Genomic DNA, 21,650 nt, shown 5'->3' with positions numbered 1-21,650 from the left:
TACGAAAAATTATAATTGAATACTACAAAATTTTCATAGATTTTTTAGAAGTCATAAATAGTCTTTATTTAATACATGGTGATTTTTATTGACTCGTTAAAAGTCTATATTGAATGTCCCGCATACTTTTTTCTTCCCTTGCACTTTTATGTTTATCTTTTGCTTTAAATTGAATACATCAAAGGAGAATCAAGGGATGAAAATAAACAATTGTGTGCAAAAGCAAAAATAGGAACATGTAAATCATGTTCTAAATAAACAATATATTTCTATTCTAAGTCAAACAAAATAGCATGCAATGAAATCCCAATTACTCATTTCAATATCATGCTAAAGCGTAGCTATACTAATCTCGTTTGTCGTCGAAAGAAAGCGATGCTATGACACTTTATCACCAGATTTATTATGTATATAGCTGCTAAACTTTTACCAACTTAGTCTGTTGAAGTAGTAATCATTTAATAAGTTAAGTTGGTGGCAATCATTGTCAGCTCAGCTGGACTAGATTAGAAATAATAGTATTATCAAGTTGAAGTTGATATTGGTAGGGATGAGTTCAAGTGTTCAACGATGTCCAGCCCAAAATAAGTGTATGAATTTGAACTATGATTGATGTATGAACAAAAAAGACTGCAAGTTCTATAACTAAAGACACAATATTGAAATTTAGTTCCGTTTGTGAAATGAGTTATTATGAACATGACGACTATGCAGATACAGTTCGGAATTTGGATGGTGAAGTCAACCACCAATGAGCAAATGAGTACGAATCTCACTATGTTCCTCTTTGCATATATATTATGATATTTTTTCTCTACACTACACTAAAGTTAAAAAAAAAAAAAAAGTTTAAACTCAAAATGCAATGAATTTAAAAAGAATGAACTAAAAGAATTCACTACTTGCATATATTTATATACTTGAGTGCTCATAGAGGCAAATCCATGACGCTACATAACTTTTGATACATTTTTTGCAGTGCCTATTTCATAATGTATTTCAACGATCCGATTGTTTATCCTTTACGTCTTCCCTCAGAGATCATGTTTGCAAAAATCATCCAATCTGAAACCATATAGTCGTTGGATTAATATTTTAGGATTTCTTTGTAGAACAGTATTCGTTCATTTTCTTCACTATAAATGAATATCTTAATGATTTTAAATTTGTTTAATTTTTGTAAGGATGATCTATAAATGATGTTTTAAAAGACAGATGATTTGGATCGTTAAAATACATTATGAAGTTAGTTCCACAAAATATGTGTCAAAAGTTGTATAAAAAAAATAATGCCAAAGATCCGACCTATGTATATATGAGCCAATCGGTATAATTTAGTATATTTTATGGTTTTATAAGTTTCATAATGAAAAAAATAATAGTTTGGACATATTTACGACAAAATGAATGAAATTTAGGTAGCTAATCATCAATTTGGTGCTATTTAATATGAATGCGATAACTTCTGGGATTATTTCGAAACGTTACCAAATTTCGTGGATGATGAGAGTTTGAGTCAAAGTTTACCAACCACCAAATTGTATGACAGTTTATGCAAGCCTTTGTTGACTCCAACAATTCAAATGCGTTTGTCCCCTTTTTGCAACTTCAGCCACTACTGTGCTGCCTTTCATTGACCAAAACAAAAAAAAGATGTGGTGCCTTTTAATTTTTTTAATTTTCACATTTATATCCTGAAAAATATAGAAATCGAAGCTGATATTGACATTTCAAAATTGTTGTCATATATTTTTTTATGTTTATTTGTTCTCTTGTTTTACAAGCGACTAATGTTAAGTAAACAAATTTTTTAGATTAGACTTGCAAACTGTCACATTCCAGTCCAGCTCTGCTGTAGCAAGATATTGTCCGTTTTGGGCTTACCATTCCCCTCGATCCGTCGGAAACCCTAGAATGGTGAGCCCAAAGCGAACAATATCGTGCTACGGCAGAGCCGGAGTGGGATGTGACAATTTGGTATCATAGCCACTTTGCCGTGTGGTGCAAGTGTGCCGACAAGGACGTCAGGCCCCTAAGGGGAATGGATTGTAACATCCCACATCGACCAATGGAAAGGGGGTCATGTGTCTTATATGTACATACCTACCTCCATATAGCACGAGGCATTTTGAGAACTCACTGGCTTCAGATTCCATCGGAACTCCGAAGTTAAGCGAGTTCGGATAAGAGCAATCCTAGGATGGGTGACCAACTGGGAAGTTCTCGTCTGAGTTCCCAGAAACAAAACCGTGAGGGAATGGTAAACCCATAGCGGACAATATCGTGTTACGGCGGAGTCAAGTCTGGGATGTGACACAAACCATATAATATGTCATCAATAAAAAATAAGTAGGTTAATATATAGCCGATACATATGATGTGTAACAATTAATAACAATTCTTTAAAAGTAAAATCTTCTTTCCGCCCATACTATTTATCTAACATGTTGCGTTTTCATAATGGTGTTTAGCATATAGTCAATACATTATATTGTCAAACTATTGATGTAGACCACCTACAAGTTAGAATATTATTTGAATATACCATCCAAATAATCTAACATGTTGTACTATCATAATAAAAACTCTATTAGAAAGTCGTGACGTGTTATGTTGTCTTAATCTAAACCATAAAAATATGATGGGATGCTACCAAACCTTTGTTGTTGAAGGTAGTTGTAGTATTAATACACCACAAACTTGCTCAAGTCACTTTCTTGTATTTATTTTTCTAATATTTGGGATAATAGATAACCTCTTTGTACAGTCACCAATTGCTTATACATATACAGGGCTCAAATATCTGAGGCACTCATTGTTATTTTCCACGTTTGTGTGCATGTATACAAGGCATACAACTCTCGTGTATGCAAAAAATCAGACTATATGAAGACGAAGCCTATAAGTTGATCAAACATTTGACAGATGAACCGAGAATCGTGTAAATACGCTATACTGCACAATGGCAAGACGGGGTCTGGATTTTCGGGTTGAGAAATTAGGTCATCTTCTCCATTTTATCAAGTTTGTTCACCCTTTGCATAGACCTAGCTAGCTAACAGCGTGAGAAAGATTCCTGCAGAGTGGCAAAAGCTTTGATGAATGCAACGAAATGGAGCAGAAGGTGTTTTTATATCAAAGTTTTCTTGAGTAACAAGTTACCTGCACCGATGAACGATCCATTTGGTTGTGAAAGCTTGACTGCCTTGACATGCTCAACGTCCCCGAGGTTCACCAGGGTACCTCCTAAGACTGTATACATCGTCACCATATGTAGTATTGCTGCTTTTGGTGCTGATTTCCGACTGCCAAATGTAGTTTTATTCATGTTCATTGAACTTGTGTAGCTGTGTTCGTATACATAACTAGATGGGAAGTTTGGACTGCTAAAGAAGCGTACTTATAGTCAAGATTGAATACCCAAAGTACCCCGGACTCGGAGTTTCAGATCCCTGATTCGAGCTCTTTCACAAACTCCTCTATTCGCTGAATTCTGTTTGGCATCGACATGGCATAGCTTCTAGCATAAATTTACATGCACAAGTACACTTAGGGCCAATACTGATAAACATTTTGGTTTTACTATTTTCCTGAACTGGAAATCAAACTAATCAAATTTATTTACTAAACCAACACTGTTGAATTATGGCCAAATTATAGTGGGCCTTTGTTTGTAGGCCCAACTGCCCATTTAAGGGGTCTTTTTATTTGTCCCATTTGAAAAAGCCACGGGGTGGCTAGGGTTCTTTGTAAGGTAGCAGCTGCTGCCTTTGTTTAATGTAGAGCAGCAGGAAAAAAAAAAAAAAAAAAAAAAAAGGGTGCCCCAGCCCCATTTGTGAGGAGGAGGAAGTTGTAGTTGTTGTATTAGCTTTGAGCTTTGTATAGAGAGGAAATTATTTACTTTATTTTCTTCTCTATTTGTTTCTTTGGTGAATGAGAGCTATTGAGTGTATTGGGTTGTGAGATTGCCAAACACTTTATAAACACTCCCATTTGGTTGACAGTGGATTATTGGGTGAACTCCTACTGCTCCGAGGACGTACAACAGTTACACTGACTGTTGAAGAACCTTGTTAAAATCTTGGTGTCTTTTTCTATTTTTGTTCTTGCATTTCATTTGATATATTTCTTGTGGGTTAACTTGAGTTGGTTCCAATCGGTTTGGTGCTATCCTAGCACAACAATTGGTATCAGAGCACTGGTTGCTCTTGGGTACCGTCTAGTAGCTAAAGATGTCAAACGGGCAAGATGAAAATCCTTTTGGAAGCAACTCAGGGTTTGCAAGAACTACGATGCAAAATGCAAAGTTTGAAGTGGAAAATTTTGATGGCACAAATAACTTTGGGATGTGGCGATGTGAGGTCAAGGATGTGTTGGCTCAACAAGATCTACTTGCCGCTTTGGGAGATAAGCCAGAAGCTATGTCAAAGTCGGAATGGGAGAAATTAAATTTATGGGCTTGCTCCACAATTCGGTTGTGTCTTGCAAAAACTTAGAAGTATTTTGTGATGCAGGAGACATTGGCAAATGTGTTGTGGCAAAAATTAGGAGATAAGTACATGACAAAGAGTGCAGAGAATCGGCTACACTTGAAGAAAAAGCTTTACCGCTTCCAATACAAAGAAGGTACAAAAATGATTAGACACCTTGATGCTTTTAATAAGTTAATTGCCGATTTGATGAATTTGGATAAGGCCTTAATATTGTTGAATTCCTTGCCGGACTCTTATGAGCATTTTGTTACCACTATTATGCATGGTAAAGAAACTGTGAATTTAAAGATGTATCAAATGCCTTGATGGATTATGAAATGAGGCATAGAGATAAGAATCTTGATAGTACCTCTGAAGCTTTATTTGTTAGAGGTAGATCATCATAGAAGAGATTCTTCTTTAGTAAGAAAAAATCACAGTCTCGACCTAGAGGAAATTCTAAAGGTAGAAAAAGCTTGGAAATGGATGAATGTGCTTTTTGTCATAATAAGGGCCATTGCAAGAAAGATTGTCCTAGGTTGAAGACCAAAGGCAAAGTGAGTTCTGAAGCTAATGTTGCTGAGCTTGAAACTGATTTTTCTGATTTTGCTTTAACCGCTTCATCATAATTTGATTGTGCTACTAAGTGGGTGTTGGATACGGGTTGTACTCGTCATATGACTCCTCACAAGGATTGGTTTTCAAGCTTGAAAGAGTTTGATGGTGGTGTCGTTTTAATGGGAGGTGACAATCCTTGTACAACAAAATGGATTGGTACAATTCGTTTAAAGTTGCATAATGGTATGGTTAAGGAGTTGACAGGTGTTCAGTATGTACTGAATTTGAAGAAAAATCTTATTTCTTTGGGTACTTCAGAATCCAAGGGCTTCAGGTTTCATTCAGATTGGAAGACATTAAAAGCTACTTATGGTGCACCTATTGTGATGAAAGCTCCTTGATATGGTCATTTGTAATTATTGCAAGGAAGCATTGTGAGAGGTGAAGCGTCTAGTCTCAGAAAATATAGGCACATCTAATTCAAATACTACTAGACTGTGGCATATGAGATTAGGCCATGCCGATGAGAGAGCTCTATAAGGGCTTGTGAAACAAGGTTTTCTAAAAAGTGCCACGACTTGTAAGCTTGATTTCTGCGAGCATTGTGTCTTGGAGAAGCAAACTAAAGTGAAGTTTGGTACTGCAGTACATAAGAAGAAGGGCATTCTTGATTATATGTATTCGGATGTTTGGGGTCCTACAAAGACTCCCTCTTTGAGTGATAGACATTGGTTCGCGACCTTTGAAGATGATTATTTTAGAAGGTCATGGGTCCATACTATGAAGCATAAAAGTGAGGTGTCAAGAATTTTTTTTGGGTTGGAAGAAAATGGTTGAGAACTAGACTGGGAGGAAAATTAAAATTTTGAGATCGGATAACGGTGGAGAATACACATCGGACCATTTCCTTAAAGTTTACAAAAAGGAAGGGATTGTGAGGCATTTCAGTGTTAGGGGAACTCCACAACAAAATGGAGTTGCATAAAGATTGAATCGAACCTTGCTTGAGAAGGTTAGATATATGTTGTCTCAGTCGGGTTTGAGCAAGTCATTTTGAGCAGAGGTAGTTACTTATAAATGTCACATCATCAACTGGTTACCCTCAGTTGTTGTTCAGGGTAAGACACCAATGGAGGTATAGACTGGAAAACCTTATTCTGATTATGACTATATTCGTATTTTTGGTTCACTTGCTTATTTTCATGTAACTGAAAATAAATTTGATCCTAGAGCCAAAAAGGCTATCTTTCTTGGTTTTAGTAGTGGTGTCAAAGGTTACAGGTTGTGGTGCCCAAAGATGAAGAAACTTGTGATCAGTAGAGATGTGACATTTAATGAAGAAAAAATGTTCAAAGACTTTGAAAAGAATGTGAAAGATGTCAAACAGATGGAGCTTGAGAAAGTTGCCTCTAGTACTTCAAATCTTATTTCCACTGATGTCAAAGCCACTACAAGTGAAGAAGTGGGAGACCACGAGAATGTTGAAGAAGTTGAAGTTGAAGACTCTTATCAAGATGAAGAGCAAGTTTCACCTTAAGAGTTTATTGCCAAGAGCAGAGGAAAAAGACATATTACTAAGCCAACTTGGTATAGTGATTATGTTACTTTTGCTTTTCCTATTATCACTGATGAGATTCCATCCAATTTTGAGGAAGCCATTGAGAGTGAAGAAAATGAGAAGTGGTGCAATGCCATGGGTGACGAGATAAATTCTCTCTTGAAGAACAAGACTTGGGAGTTAGTTAAATTGCCTAAGGGTAAGAAAGCTATCGGTTGCAAATGGGTGTATGCCCAGAAGGAATGCATTGATGAGAAAAGCAATGTGAGATTTAAAGCAATATTAGTTGCTAAAGGGTATGCACAAAGGGAGGGCATTGACTACGAAGAAATCTTTTCTCCGGTTGTGAAGCACTCATCAATTTGCATTATGTTAGCTCTTGTTGCACAATATGGTATTGAGCTTATGCAACTTGATGTAAGACGGTTTTTTCTACATGGTGATTTGAATGAAGAGATCTACATGTGTCAACCGGATGGGTACAAAGTGAAAATGAAGGAGAATTTGTTTTGCAAGTTGAAGAAATCATTTTATGGCTTGAAGCAATCTCCAAGACAATGGTATTTGAGGTTTGATAAATTTATAAGAGGCCAAAATTATTCTAGAAGTCAATATAATCATTGTGTGTACTTCAAGAAGTTGCAAGATGGGTCTTTCGTTTTTTTGTTGGTATATGTTGATGATATGTTAATTGCCTCAAAGAATGTCGAAGAGATTGAGAAATTGAAGAAGCAAATGAAGAATGAGTTTGAGATGAAGGATCTAGGTGAAACGAAAATCCTTGGAATGGAGATCAATAGAGATAAAGAAAAGGGTTTGGTGTGCTTGAATCAAAGACAATACCTTGAGAAGTTGATTCGGAAATTTGGAGTTCATGATTCAACCAAACTGATTAGTACGCCTTTGACTCCTTATTTTAAATTGAGTTATCTACAATGTCCTAAAACTAATAAAGAGAAGCTGTAAATGAAAAATATACCATATGCAAATTTGGTTGGTAGTTTGATGTATGCAGCAGTATGCTCTAGACGTGATATTGCTTATGCAGTTGGTATAGTGAGTCGATATATGCATAATCCTGGTAAAGAGCATTGGCATGCAGCTAAGTGGATATTAAGGTATCTCCATGGTCCTCAAGATGTTGGTTTATGCTTCGAGGGGGATGACTCTGGCATTGGCAACTTTGCAATTGGTTATGTTGATTCTGATTATGCAGGTGACTTGGATAAAAGGAAGTCTACTATAGACTATGTATTTACTATGGCTAAAAGGCCAGTTTGTTAGAGGTCAATTTTGCAGTCATCTGTTGCCTTGTCTACTATAGAGGCTGAATATATGGCAGTTGCTGAAGCTAGGCCTGGCAATTTCTGACACGACCCGATAACCCGACACGACACGACACGAAATTAACAGGTGTTTGGGTCGACACGATAACGAATCGGGTCGTTATCGGGTAACCCGATAAGCACCTGTTAAGATAACGGGTTGGTTCGGGTATACACGTGGGTAACACGATACACGATAAGCAGAATATTATTTTTATAATTTTATAACCCTAAAAAAATACTGTAATAATTATACACATTAATTTTACAATTTTATATCCCTAAAAATTATAATAAATATATATATATATATATATATATATTAAATTAACTATAAAATTTATAATAATTATAATAATTATATATACTATAATAATTATACCCCCAAAATATTAAGTCTATCTATAATAATTATATATATATATATATATATTAAATTTTATAAAAACTATAATAATTATTAATTAATAATTTAATATGCATGATGCATTGCATGATTTTGCATCCATTGAAATTTGATGTGATTTCTTTCCATTCAAATTTCAATAATCAATTTCTTGCCGTTGCCAACTTGCCGCCCTTTTTGAAAAAAAAAATGGAGGGAAAATGAAAATGTTAAGAAAAGTTGAAAATAAAACAAAAAAGTGAGGGAATTAGGGAAAGATATTGGAGGGAAAAGTGAAAATGATAAGAAAAAGTTGAAAAGGAAACAAAAAAGAGAGGGGAAAATGAAAATTAATAGAAGTGGTGAGAAATTTTTTTTTTTTTTTTTAAGTTATTAACTTTTTATCACACACATGACTGTCATGACATATCTCACTATTTTTATAATGACACACGTGACACTTGATGTATGTACTATTCCGTGAACCAGTCAATTATAATTTATACATACAAAATAAATAGATTTAAATCTACTTAATAAATATATACACACACACACACACACACACGGAACTTGATTGATGGCATACGAATTCTCCAAAACTAATGTCAACGATCCCAACCGTCAAACTTGTTTGTATATGCTTTGAGATCACATCAACAAAAAATCATAAAAAATAAACATTCAGAGATCAAGTAACGGGACAAAGCTTTTCAACGGTTATAAACGAAAAATCACGATTTAACGGTTATTTTAACTCCGATTTTGATGATTTTTTATAACTACACTCCTTGACCCTATATGAATACAATGAATGAATTCGATCTTCAATTTAAAATATTTACACAAGTGGATACCACAAAATCTTATGTTATACTTAATGAAAGTATAAATAAATTCTAAGTGTTAGTCAATCTATCGTTTTACGAATTCTCCAAAACTAATTTCAACGATCCAAACCATCAAAATTGTTTGTATATGCTTGGAGATCACATCAGCAAAAAATCACAAAAAAAAACATTCAAAGATCAAGTAATGGGACATAGCTTTTCAACGGTTATAAACGAAAAATCACGATTTAACGGTTATTTTAACTCCGATTTTGATAATTTTTTATAACTACACTCCTTGACCCTATATGAATACAATGAATGAATTCGATCTTCAATTTAAAATATTTACACAAGTGGATACCACAAAATCTTATGTTATACTTAATAAAAGTATAAATAAACTCTAAGTGTTAGTCAATCTATCGTTTTACGAATTCTCCAAAACTAATTTCAACGATCCAAACCGTCAAAATTGTTTGTATATGCTTGAAGATCACATCAGCAAAAAATCACAAAAAAAAAACATTCAGAGATCAAGTAACGGGACAAAGCTTTTCAACGGTTATAAACGAAAAATCACAATTTAACGGTTATTTTAACTCCGATTTTGATGATTTTTTATAACTACACTCCTTGACCCTATATGAATACAATGAATGAATTCGATCTTCAATTTAAAATATTTACACAAGTGGATACCACAAAATCTTATGTTATACTTAATGAAAGTATAAATAAACTCTAAGTGTTAGTCAATCTATCGTTTTACGAATTCTCCAAAACTAATTTCAACGATCCAAACCGTCAAAATTGTTTGTATATGCTTGGAGATCACATCAGCAAAAAATCACAAAAAAAAAACATTCAAAGATCAAGTAACGGGACAAAGCATTTCAACGGTTATAAACGAAAAATCACGATTTAACGGTTATTTTAACTCCGATTTTGATGATTTTTTATAACTACACTCCTTGACCCTATATGAATACAATGAATGAATTCGATCTTCAATTTAAAATATTTACACAAGTGGATACCACAAAATCTTATGTTATACTTAATAAAAGTATAAATAAACTCTAAGTGTTAGTCAATCTATCGTTTTACGAATTCTCCAAAACTAATTTCAACGATCCAAACCGTCAAAATTGTTTGTATATGCTTGGAGATCACATCAGCAAAAAATCACAAAAAAAAAGCCATTCAGCGATCAAGTAACGGGACAAAGCTTTTCAACGGTTATAAATGAAAAATCACGATTTAACGGTTATTTTAACTCCGATTTTGATGATTTTTTTATAACTACACTCATTGACCCTATATGAATACAATGAATGAATTCGATCTTCAATTTAAAATATTTACACAAGTGGATACCACAAAATCTTATGTTATATTTAATGAAAGTATAAATAAATTCCAAGTGTTAGTCAATCTATCATTTTACGAATTCTCCAAAACTAATTTCAATGATCCAAACCATCAAAATTGTTTGTATATGCTTGGAGATCACATCAGCAAAAAATCACAAAAAAAAAAATTCAAAGATCAAGTAACGGGACATAGCTTTTCAACGGTTATAAACGAAAAATCACGATTCAACGGTTATTTTAACTCCGATTTTGATGATTTTTTATAACTACACTCCTTGACCCTATATGAATACAATGAATGAATTCGATCTTCAATTTAAAATATTTACACAAGTGGATATCACAAAATCTTATGTTATACTTAATAAAAGTATAAATAAACTCTAAGTGTTAGTCAATCTATCGTTTTACGAATTCTCCAAAACTAACCAAACCGTCAAAATTGTTTGTATATGCTTGGAGATCACATTAGCAAAAAATCACAAAAAAAAAACATTCAGAGATCAAGTAACGGGACAAAGCTTTTCAACGGTTATAAACGAAAAATCACGATTTAACGGTTATTTTAACTCCGATTTTGATGATTTTTTATAACTACACTCCTTGACCCTATATGAATACAATGAATGAATTTGATCTTCAATTTAAAATATTTACACAAGTGGATACCACAAAATCTTATGTTATACTTAATGAAAGTATAAATAAACTCTAAGTGTTAGTCAATCTATCGTTTTACGAATTCTCCAAAACTAATTTCAACTATCCAAACCGTCAAAATTATTTGTATATGCTTGGATTTTCGAGTGTAGATATAGTACTTGAACGAGAAATGTTTTAATGTTTTGAAGTAATATTTATGTGGCAATGTGTGGTATGTGCAAATTTTAAAAAAAAATATTTTTTTCTTAACGGGTCATAACGGGTCGGGTCACTTTACCCGTTGGGTAAAGTGACACGACCTGTTAAGGACCCGTTAAAATAACGGGTGTGACACGACACGACCCGTTAAGATAACAGGTGTTACACGAAAACGACACGAACACGATAGACACGACCCGTTTGCCAGGCCTAGCTGAAGCTATAAAGGAGGCCATTTGGATATATAGACTTATTAGAGATTTGGGGGTTGATTAGAAGTAGGTGGAGGTGTATTGTGATAGTCAGAGTGCCATTTATTTGGCTAAGTATGATGTTCATCATGCAAGGACCAAGCACATAGATGTGCTTTATCACTTTGTTCGTGAAGTTGTCGGTGAAAATGAGATTATTCTCCAGAAGATTCCAACTAAAGACAACCCTGCTGATATATTGAAGAAGGTTGTTGGTGTAGCCAAGTTTGTTCATTACTTGAACTTGGCTCACATTTTTCCCATTTGAAGAAGTTGTTGAGCAGTAGGAGTTTTGGAGCATTTTGACTCGGCATGAGTTATTCTCTTGCTACTTTCGGGAGTGGTTTTATGTTGATTGTTGGTTATGTTGATTTGGCTTGTCATTGTTCTTTCGGGAATTTGGCCAAGGTGGAAATTGTTGAATTATGGGCAAATTATAATGGGCCTTTGTTTGTAGGCCCAACTGCTCATTTAAGGGGCCTTTTTATTTGGCCCATTTGAAAAGCCACGTAGTGGCTAGGGTTCTGTATAAGGCAGCAGTTGCTGCCTTTGTTTAATGTAGACCAGTAGAAAAAAAAGAAAAAAGAAAAAAGGTGCCGCAACCTCACTTGTGAGAATGAGGAAGAGTAATTTTTCTCATTTGTTAACAGTCACTCCATCAAAGTTGTAGTTGTTGTATTAGCATTGAGCTTTGTATAGAGAAGAAATTATTCACTTTATTTTCTTCTCTATTTATTTCTTTGGTGAAGGAGAGCTATTAGGCGTATTGGGATTTTGGGTTGTGAGATTGCCAAACACTTTGTAAACACTCCCATTTGGTTGATAATGGATTATTAGGTGAACTCCTACTGCTCCGATAATGTATTCTAGTTACATTGACTGTTGAGGAACCTCGTTAAAATCTTGATGTCTTTTTCGATTTTTTTTTTCTTGTATTTCACTTGATATATTTCATGTGGGTTAGCTTGATTTGGTTCCAATTAGTTTGGTGCTGTCCTAGCACAACAGAAACCAGAACAAGGAACTAAAGCAAGGAAAGAGAGTTAGGTTGTAGTACATCATCAGCTTGTTTCCTTATTTCATTCATAAGTTGTCTCCCTGTACGCTCATTCTGTCTTAAATCTAAAAGCTCTTGCATATAGCATATAATATCAAGCGATGTACTTCTAAACCATTGCTAAGGAAAATACGAAATTCGTTACGCACAAAATAGTAATTTATAGTTGTTAACCTGAGCATATGGTGCATCAATCTTCACAAACGAAAAATCTTTATCAAGAATATAGCCTATACCTGAACACATATTAACTTATGCTCATCAAATAATGTTGTTGAATTGAAAACAAAATTCATTTGAACTTAGGAGAACATAAAATCAAGATTTTAAAGTTTTAATGTTGTACCTTCCAGGTTTGAGAATGCCCTTAGGACAAAAGTAAACGTGGATGGAAATCAGAAGGGCTGATCTTGTGCTATTGCAAATAAAACCTGCGATTAAGAAAATCCTTGTCAACAACTTACATTAAAAAGAGAATATTTAGAATGAAAACATAAAATGACTCGACATCTTCATCAACGCAGTGGCACTAGTAACCAGGACATCATTCTGTAACGGAATTGCAATCAATCTCATTGTCTGGCAGAACCTGTTTATACTATTTTACCCTTTTTCTACCCTTTTTATAAGAGCTAAAACTAGTAGCTTGGCTACCCGTGGTGCTACTGGGCATATTCTTTAATAGCACGTAATAGTGTAACAAATAAGACAAGTTAACAAGAACTGTACATAACAGTATATGCATACCTCTCCAATTGCAAATAACGTCTGTGACTGATCTAGTGTCTAGCTGAACAAATTGTTTAAAAAGTATTGAATGGACCTCTGTACCAAGAGATTGGGGTTAGAAAGAGTGAGAAAGAGAGCACCAAATGTTTCTGGAAATCACTTTATCAAGTGACTTTTCCCTTTAAAAAGTATAATGAGTACGAAGATGGTGCATATAGATCACAAATCTCTGGTAGGCTGAAGTGCTCCAAGATATATGAAGCATTGCATAACTTGCAAGTGGATTTTGTGAGATTAAACATTTGCAACAAGGCCAGACTGTTAGAGTTAAATCACTAAACAAGATTAAAACATGAACCAAAACCTTGTTGAAATGGTATCAGACATGTAGTTGACAGATAAAAAACAAAGCTTTATGACAAATAACAATGGTGAGAGATGAACACACACACACAGAGAGAAGTTGTACATATTTTCTGTAGTGAAATCGAAGAAAGGGAAATACAAAGTTATAACCCTAACTTGGTCCATTGCTCATATCCTACATCTCAGGGAGTAAAGACACATCTCTAGCCATTCAGGCCATCGGAGGCTATGATCCTTCCACTTGGGAGAGATCGAAGGTCACAATACAACTCTAGTAAATAAGAGTAACATATATGCAAGTTTCTAAAATAGGAAAGAAAAACTAGATGTTACAAACTTAAACTCTAACGGCTATTAATATAACTAGTAAGTTCTTCAAGGTTTTTTGATTTCATCATTCTCTCTAATTGGATTTGCAGGATAGTCATATGCAATGCTAATTCCAAGTTAGTATGTAGCTTAAATCTCAACAGCCTCTCCTAAGCTGCCTACTAGCTTCACTCCAAGCTTTAATCTCAGATAATTAAATCTTTCTTTTGGCAATGCTTTTGTAAAAATGTCTGCAAGCTGCTCTTCACTTCTGCAATACTTCACATCAATTGCACTTTCTTGTAATGCTTCCCTTATGAAGTGGTATTTCCTGTTGATGTGTCTTGTTCTTTGATGGAACACATGATTCTTCACCATAGATATTGCAGACATATTATCATAGAATAATGAAGTTGCATCAGGTTGTAGCTCACCAAAATCATCAAGAACAAATCTTAGCCAAATAGCTTGAGCTGTGGCTTCTACTGTTGAGACATACTCATTTTCAACAGTTGATAATACAACAGTGTTTTGTTTCACAAAGGCCCATGAAAATAATCCAATCTCAAAACTAAATGCATACCTTGAAGTACTCATGTTGTCATCTTCAATACTTGCCCAATCTGAATCACAAAATCCAATTAGAATTGCATCCTTGTTTCTTGCAAATTCAATGCCATAGCTAAATGTTCCTTAAATGTATCTCAGAACTCTTTTGGCTACTCCCATGTGTTTCTTTGTGGGACCATTTATGAACCTTGATAACAAACTTGCAGCAAACATTATATATGGCCTTGTTGCTGTTAGTATAGCAGGCTGCCAACTATCATTTTGTATAGAGCTTCATTAGCTAGCTCACTTCCATCAACCTTTTTCAAATTTTCTTAAGTGGGCAAGGGGATTGACACAGGCTTGTAAATCTTCAAGTCCAAACTTGAAAAGTAGAGACTTTGCATACTTGCTTTGATGAATAAACACGCATTTTCCAGAATGTAGTATTTCCATTCCCAATAAATGGTGAAGGAGTCATAAGTCTGACATCTCATATCTCTGCATCATTTCTTTCTTGAACTCATTGATTAACACATCATTATTGCCAGTGTACACAATATCATCAACATAGATTGAAACTATGATTATTTTCCCTTCTTCATCAGTTTTGGTGTATAAGGTGGCTTCACTGGCACTTCTTTTGAAGTTGTAGCAACTGAGATAGTTGTCAATTTTACTGTACCAGGCTCTAGGAGCTTGCTTTAGACCATATAGAGCCTTTTTTAGCTTATAGACTTTGTGTCTTGTACTCATTACTTCAAAACCTTCAGGTTGTTCAATGTAGACCTCATCCTCAAGCACTTCATTGAAGAAGGCTAATTTCACATCAAGTTACAACAATTTCCAACCATTTTGTGCTGTAAGTGCAATGAGAGACCTGATTGTATCCAACCTTGCCACTGGGGCAAAGGTTTCGTTATAGTCAATGCCATGTTTCTGTGCATACCTTTTTGCCACAAGCCTAGCTTTGTGCTTTTGAATAGTTAGATCCAAGTTCAGTTTGGTTTTGAACACATATTTAACTCCAATAACTGGCTTGTTTGCAGGTCTCTCAACTAGTTCCCATGCAGCATTATTGTCAATCATTTCAATTTTAGCACTCATTGCATCTTGCCATGCTTTATCTTGTGTAGCTTCATGATAGTTCTGAGGTTCAATTATACACATGACACCTTGCATATATATCTTCCATACTTTTTAACTTCACATGAGTTGAGCTTGGGGTTGAATTTTGACTTATAAATCTCTCGGATCACTCATTGATGTACTAAAATGACTTGAGCTTGCTTGAGTGTCTTGAGCAACATCAAAATGAGATTCTTCTTGTGATCCAGCTTGAGTTTCACATTCTGCAATTTTAGTTTCAATACTGAGAGGCATCGAGATTGTCTTAATTTTCTTAATCTCCCAATTCCATGTTTGATCTTTAGTGAATACAACACTCTTAGATAGAACAATTTTGTTAAACAACAGATCATAAACTCTATAGCCTTTTTTCACAGCTGCCATAACCCAGAAAGACTCCATTCCTAGCCTTCTCATCAAATTTCTGTCTCAATTGAGATGGAATGAAGGTATAGCATATGCATCCAAACACTCTTAAGTGTTTTAGACCTTGATTGGGATCTTCTTTCCTAGCATCATGAATCTTCCCATTTCACATATAGTTTTATTTCTCCTCTCAGCAACTCCATTTTGCTGAGTAATAGTTAGCTATCTTTCCATTCCTATGTCTGTGTAGAAATCTTGAAACTCAAGTGAGGTATATTCACCCCCTCTGTGACTTATGAACTTCTTTAACTTAAAACCACTTTGTAATTACACAAAAGCCTTGAACTTCTTGAATACATTGAAAACTCAGACTTGTTCATGAGGAAATACACCCAGCACATTCTAGAGAAATCATCAATGAATGTGATAAAGTATCTGTTTCCTCCCATAAATTCATTCTTCATTGGTCCACACACATCTAAGTGCACCAATTCCAGTGGCTGGCTTGCTATCCATGCTACTTCTTTGCCAAAAGATTTTCTATGTTGCTTCCCTGAGATGCAACTCTCACATATTCCTTTCTTGTCTTGAAATTCAGGTAAGCCAAGTACTAAACCCTTTTTCTACATCATTTTCATACTATCAAAATTCAAGTGTCCTAGCCTTTTATGCCACTTCCATGAATCTTCTTCAATTGTAGCTTTTCTAGCCACATAGTTTATGGATTCCAAAGCTAGAGGAAATCACTTGTTCCCAATCATCACTACTCTTGCCACAACATTTTCAAGGTTACTGTCATAAAACGTCACAACCATATTACCTCCAAATAGAACATAGTATCTATGCTCTATCATTTGCTCTACACTCAACAAGTTCTCATCTAAAACAGGAACTAATAATACTTCATTAATGTATCTTCTTCCATGCTTTGTTTCAACAACCTGAGTTGATTTTCTAGTAGATTGCACCAAGTCTCTAGTCCCTATTTTAACTTTACATGTCACAGTTCTGTCAAGGTTGATAAGTAGTGACTTTTGAGAGGTCATATGGTTGCTGCAGGAACTGTTAACAAACCACACAAAGGGATTTTGTGCTATTGAGGTTGAATGGCATACATAGAACATTGTTCATGTGACAACTTCTTCTTCCATGGCATAGTTTGCCATTTACTTGCTATAATCATAGTCCTTAGCTAAATGCCCAAATCTGTTGCATTTAGTAAACCAAGGTTTTCATTTGTATCTGCACACACCAAAGTGATATTTCTCACACACTTGACATTGGGGTTTCACTCCATTTTGACTGCCACTAGATTGCATGTTTTGTGTAGAGAATTTGTTGTTCCAGTTCCCATTTCCTTGATTATTCTAGAGTGAGTTTTGAGACCAGTTTTTCCCTTTCTTGTATTGTCCCCATTTGTTGTTTTGTTTGTTTTGAGACCCTTTGTATGTCCTTGCAGTGTTTTGCTAGTGCTGCCAACTTTGAGACTACTGAAAGCCCTCTCAGTGCCATTGAGTTTCTCTCTTTCATTATATAAGTCTTCTCTTTTATCATACACTTTGACAGAAGCTAGCACTTCTTCAACTCTAATGGTGTCTAGATCTCTAGTTTCCTCTATGATGGATATTATAGACTTGTATCTTCTACTTAGGCTCATCAATAGTTTCTGTACAACCCTTTGTTCTGGCACATCTTCACCTAGAGATTTTAGGTTATTCACTATTTCAAAAAACCTAGCCAAGTAGTCATCTAGAGTTTCACTATCAGACATTCTCAATTATTCAAACTTAGCCCTTATAACTTGAAGTTTAACAGCTCTTATCTTTTTGTCACCTCTGAATTCTCTTCTCAAAATTTCCCAAGCACCCTTTGCTGTTTTCTCATTTCTGATGTGTGGGAAAAGCTCATATGAGATTGCTCATTGGATGAGGCTCAATGCCTTGGCACTCTTGATCTTATCTTCTCTGAGATTTGTCTGTTGCTGGACCCCAAGTTCAATCACATTCCATAGATCGTGTGCTATGAGGATGGTTTCCATCTTGACTGCCCAGAAGTCATAGTTGTTGCCATTAAATTATGGAGTCCGTAAATCTCAATTGGAAGAACTTGGACCAACCATCTCTCAAACTATTTAAGCAAGAAATTTCAACAAAGGTGCAGTCTTTAGCTTTTCTGAGTTAAAAAAAAAAAAAATAAATAAATTTCACTCACAGTTCATGCCCCTTCTTTGGAATCCAACCACAAAGCTTTGATACCATGTTGAAATGGTATCAGGCATGTAGTTGACAGATAAAAAACAAAGCTTTATGACATATAACAATGGCGAGAGATGAACACAGAGAGAGAAGTAGTATATATTTTCTGTAGTGAAATCGAAGAAAGGGAAATACAAAGTTACCACCCTAACTTGGTCCATTGCTCAGATCGTACATTTCAGGGAGCAAGGACACATCTCCAGCCATTCAGGCCATCGGAGGCTATGATCTTTCCACTTGGGAGAGATCGAAGGTCATAGTACAACTCTAACAGATAAGAGTAACAACTGTGCAAGTTTCTAAAACAGGAAAGAAAAACTAGCCGTTACAAACTTAAACTCAAATGGCTATTACTATAATTAGTAAGTTCTTCAAAGTTCTTTGATTTCATCATTCTCTCCAATTGGATTTGCAGGATAGTCATCTGCAATACTGATTCCAAGCTAGTATGCAGCTTAAATCTCAACAAACCTAATAAGAACTAACCATAATTCGTGTATGATAGAACCAAGAAGAGAAGCATACCTGCAACAGTTCCAAAACTTGAAGCCATGACACCAAGCTTTCAGTGAACCTTCTCCTCTCTCGCATACAATCGAGAACTTGACTGACAAATAGGTTTAAGTCTCAATATGAGCGTGTGTTCAGTGAGACTATCTATATATATATATATATATATATATATATATATATATATACTTATTTCCTAACAGATAGAATTCCCTATTAAAATCCCTATGGGAAACAATACTTGTTTCCTTGTGCCATAAGAACTGATCTCAATGCTATAGAAAATCCTTGTTTTTCAAGGACTAGCACTCCTCCTATCAACAAGACTTTTCCATCAAACTGAATACCTATAGCCGGTCCCTAAAACTTCTCTTTCTCGTACTCATATTCTAACGCAGACATGATCATATATTTTGATCGTTCCTAATGAATTCAAATGCATGATTCCGAGCCATCATATGCTAAGCAAAGCGAAAAGGAATAATTAATATTAGACAATTAATGTTCATATTTTAATTGGTTTCCTTTAGATTATGCCATAGAAAGAACACCTTTTTTTGCATATTTCTCACATACAGAATAGAAAAGTTCAAGCAGTTTCTCCCGGGTGAGATTTAATATCGCCCATCATACCAAAATCGTAATAGATTAGCGTTTCATCCACATCAATGGCAAGATTTCCTGGATGAGGATCAGCATGGAAGAAACCGGTTCTGAGTATCTGCATGAATAGCAAGGTCCAGCTAATCAAGCACTTAGATAAGATGGTTAATAGTTAATTATGGTGATCAAAACAAAACAGACTCAGTCAAGGAATAGATGCATTCATTCAGTACAAAATAGTCATCGTATTCATGTCAAGATAAGCGTAGTCATGTCAGCTGGTCGACAGAACAACAAATTTCCTGACCTGGATCAGGCATGCTCAATAGCGCGTGATGAAGTTCGAGCACGATTAAAACCCTGTGAATCTAGCATGTCTAGCTGATTCAGTTGGTTGGTAACTTGGTACGTGTTGGGGCTTCCTAACATTTGGCTTTAGGTACTCCTATGGCGTGGCAGTTTGGAGTTGAATTTGATTTGAGCCAAATTTGTTTTTAATTCCTTTTAGTTACGTAAATTTGTTTTATTTAGAGAAGTAACTTACATGAAATATGTTCGTTATCATGTGACATCCTGATTCAATAATACAATTTCATGTGTTGAAAAACTTACATATGTCATTGTTTTATTGGAATGGAATGCCATGATTAATGTGAACCTATTCCATATAAGTCCTTATCTTTATTTGGTGACAATAAGTACAAATATATAAACAATGATAAAGAAAATTAGAGAAGCCTTATATCAAGCATCTTGGGCAGCCCCATATAGTTAGCTTTTTATTTATAAGTCCAAAATTGCCATACATTTATACAGAAATTAAGGACATAAAAAAAGTGTGTGATTTGGGTTGAGCCACCAGAAACCATATCAAATGTCACATGCACGTATGGATATCATAGAATGGGAAATTAAGATGCGTAGAAAATACCAATCTTCTTACATCAAATTTCTCAACAGATGCTGGGTTTTTTCTTTTAGCATTTCTTCTCAAGAAACTTAGGCAGACAAAGTTACCCACCCCGGCCACCGGGTTTTTTTTTTTTTTTTTTTTTTTTTTAGACATGATGATGCGAAATGAAAGACGAAACTCTAAATTATGACTTTGTACTATAATTGAGCTAGAGCCGTAGGAAAAAGAAGTGTTCATAACCTAATTGCCTTGAGCACGTACCGCCTAATAGTGATTTGGTTTCTATACTATTTTAACTCAATTGAACCAAACTATAGTGCTACTTAACCGTTATCTACTGGTTCGACCTCAGTTTAATGGAAAAACCAAACCAAATAATACCAACCCGGACTAGTATACCTTAAATCAATTAGGTATTTATTTCGTGTGAGGGCCTAGTCCAAGTGAATAATAACCTTAAATATGTTTGTTGTTGACTTGTAGTTGGTTTCTCTTACAATCCCTGACCATGCATGGAAGTCACGAAGTATTTCCAAACGTGTTTTTCTGGGGTACGTGTCAAAACATGTTTAAACCATGACACAAGAATTGACTTTGATTTGAATGAGTATTTTGATCAGTCATACTATTTGCCTTGTTCTCATGTTTCCTTGTTGCGAGATGCAACGATGAATTTACATTGAAGTTTCAACACCAAATTATCAGATAATCTCCATATAAGTACTCTAATTTTTCTAGAGTATGCAAATATTTATACGAGAATAATGCTAAGAAGATCAAAAATTTAAATTAAATTATGTAAATCAAATGATGTGATTATTGATAATTGAATTATTATTTAAATATTGATTAACATGCTTATTTCCTATTAATAACACATCATTTTTAACCTACTGAGTCTATATATATTAACTTAGAATATCTTTTTTGGTAATTAGTTTATGTTACATTGAAGACAACCATGGGATATCATTAATTACACAAGTGTCAAGAACACTGAGCAGATGCAGGCACTTTGCATGTGAACACACCAAGTGCCAAGAAAACACTGAGCAGATGCAGGCACTTTTCCACGTGTGTTCTAATCTGAACTATCATATTTCTCTCTTGGAAATTGACAAAGATTTACCAAATACCGTGCCAAAAAGAGCAAAGACTATACTCGTTCAAAGTCGCAAACCCAAAAGAAGCTGCAGCCGCAGCCACCAAGGAAAATTCCCCTTGTCTTTTGAGCAGCCAAATCATAAGA

This window comes from Pyrus communis, chromosome 17, assembly GCF_041283825.1.
Source record: "Pyrus communis isolate YQ-2024b chromosome 17, ASM4128382v1, whole genome shotgun sequence".
NCBI classification, from domain to species: domain Eukaryota; kingdom Viridiplantae; phylum Streptophyta; class Magnoliopsida; order Rosales; family Rosaceae; genus Pyrus; species Pyrus communis.
Note: the sequence above shows the minus strand (reverse complement) of the source record.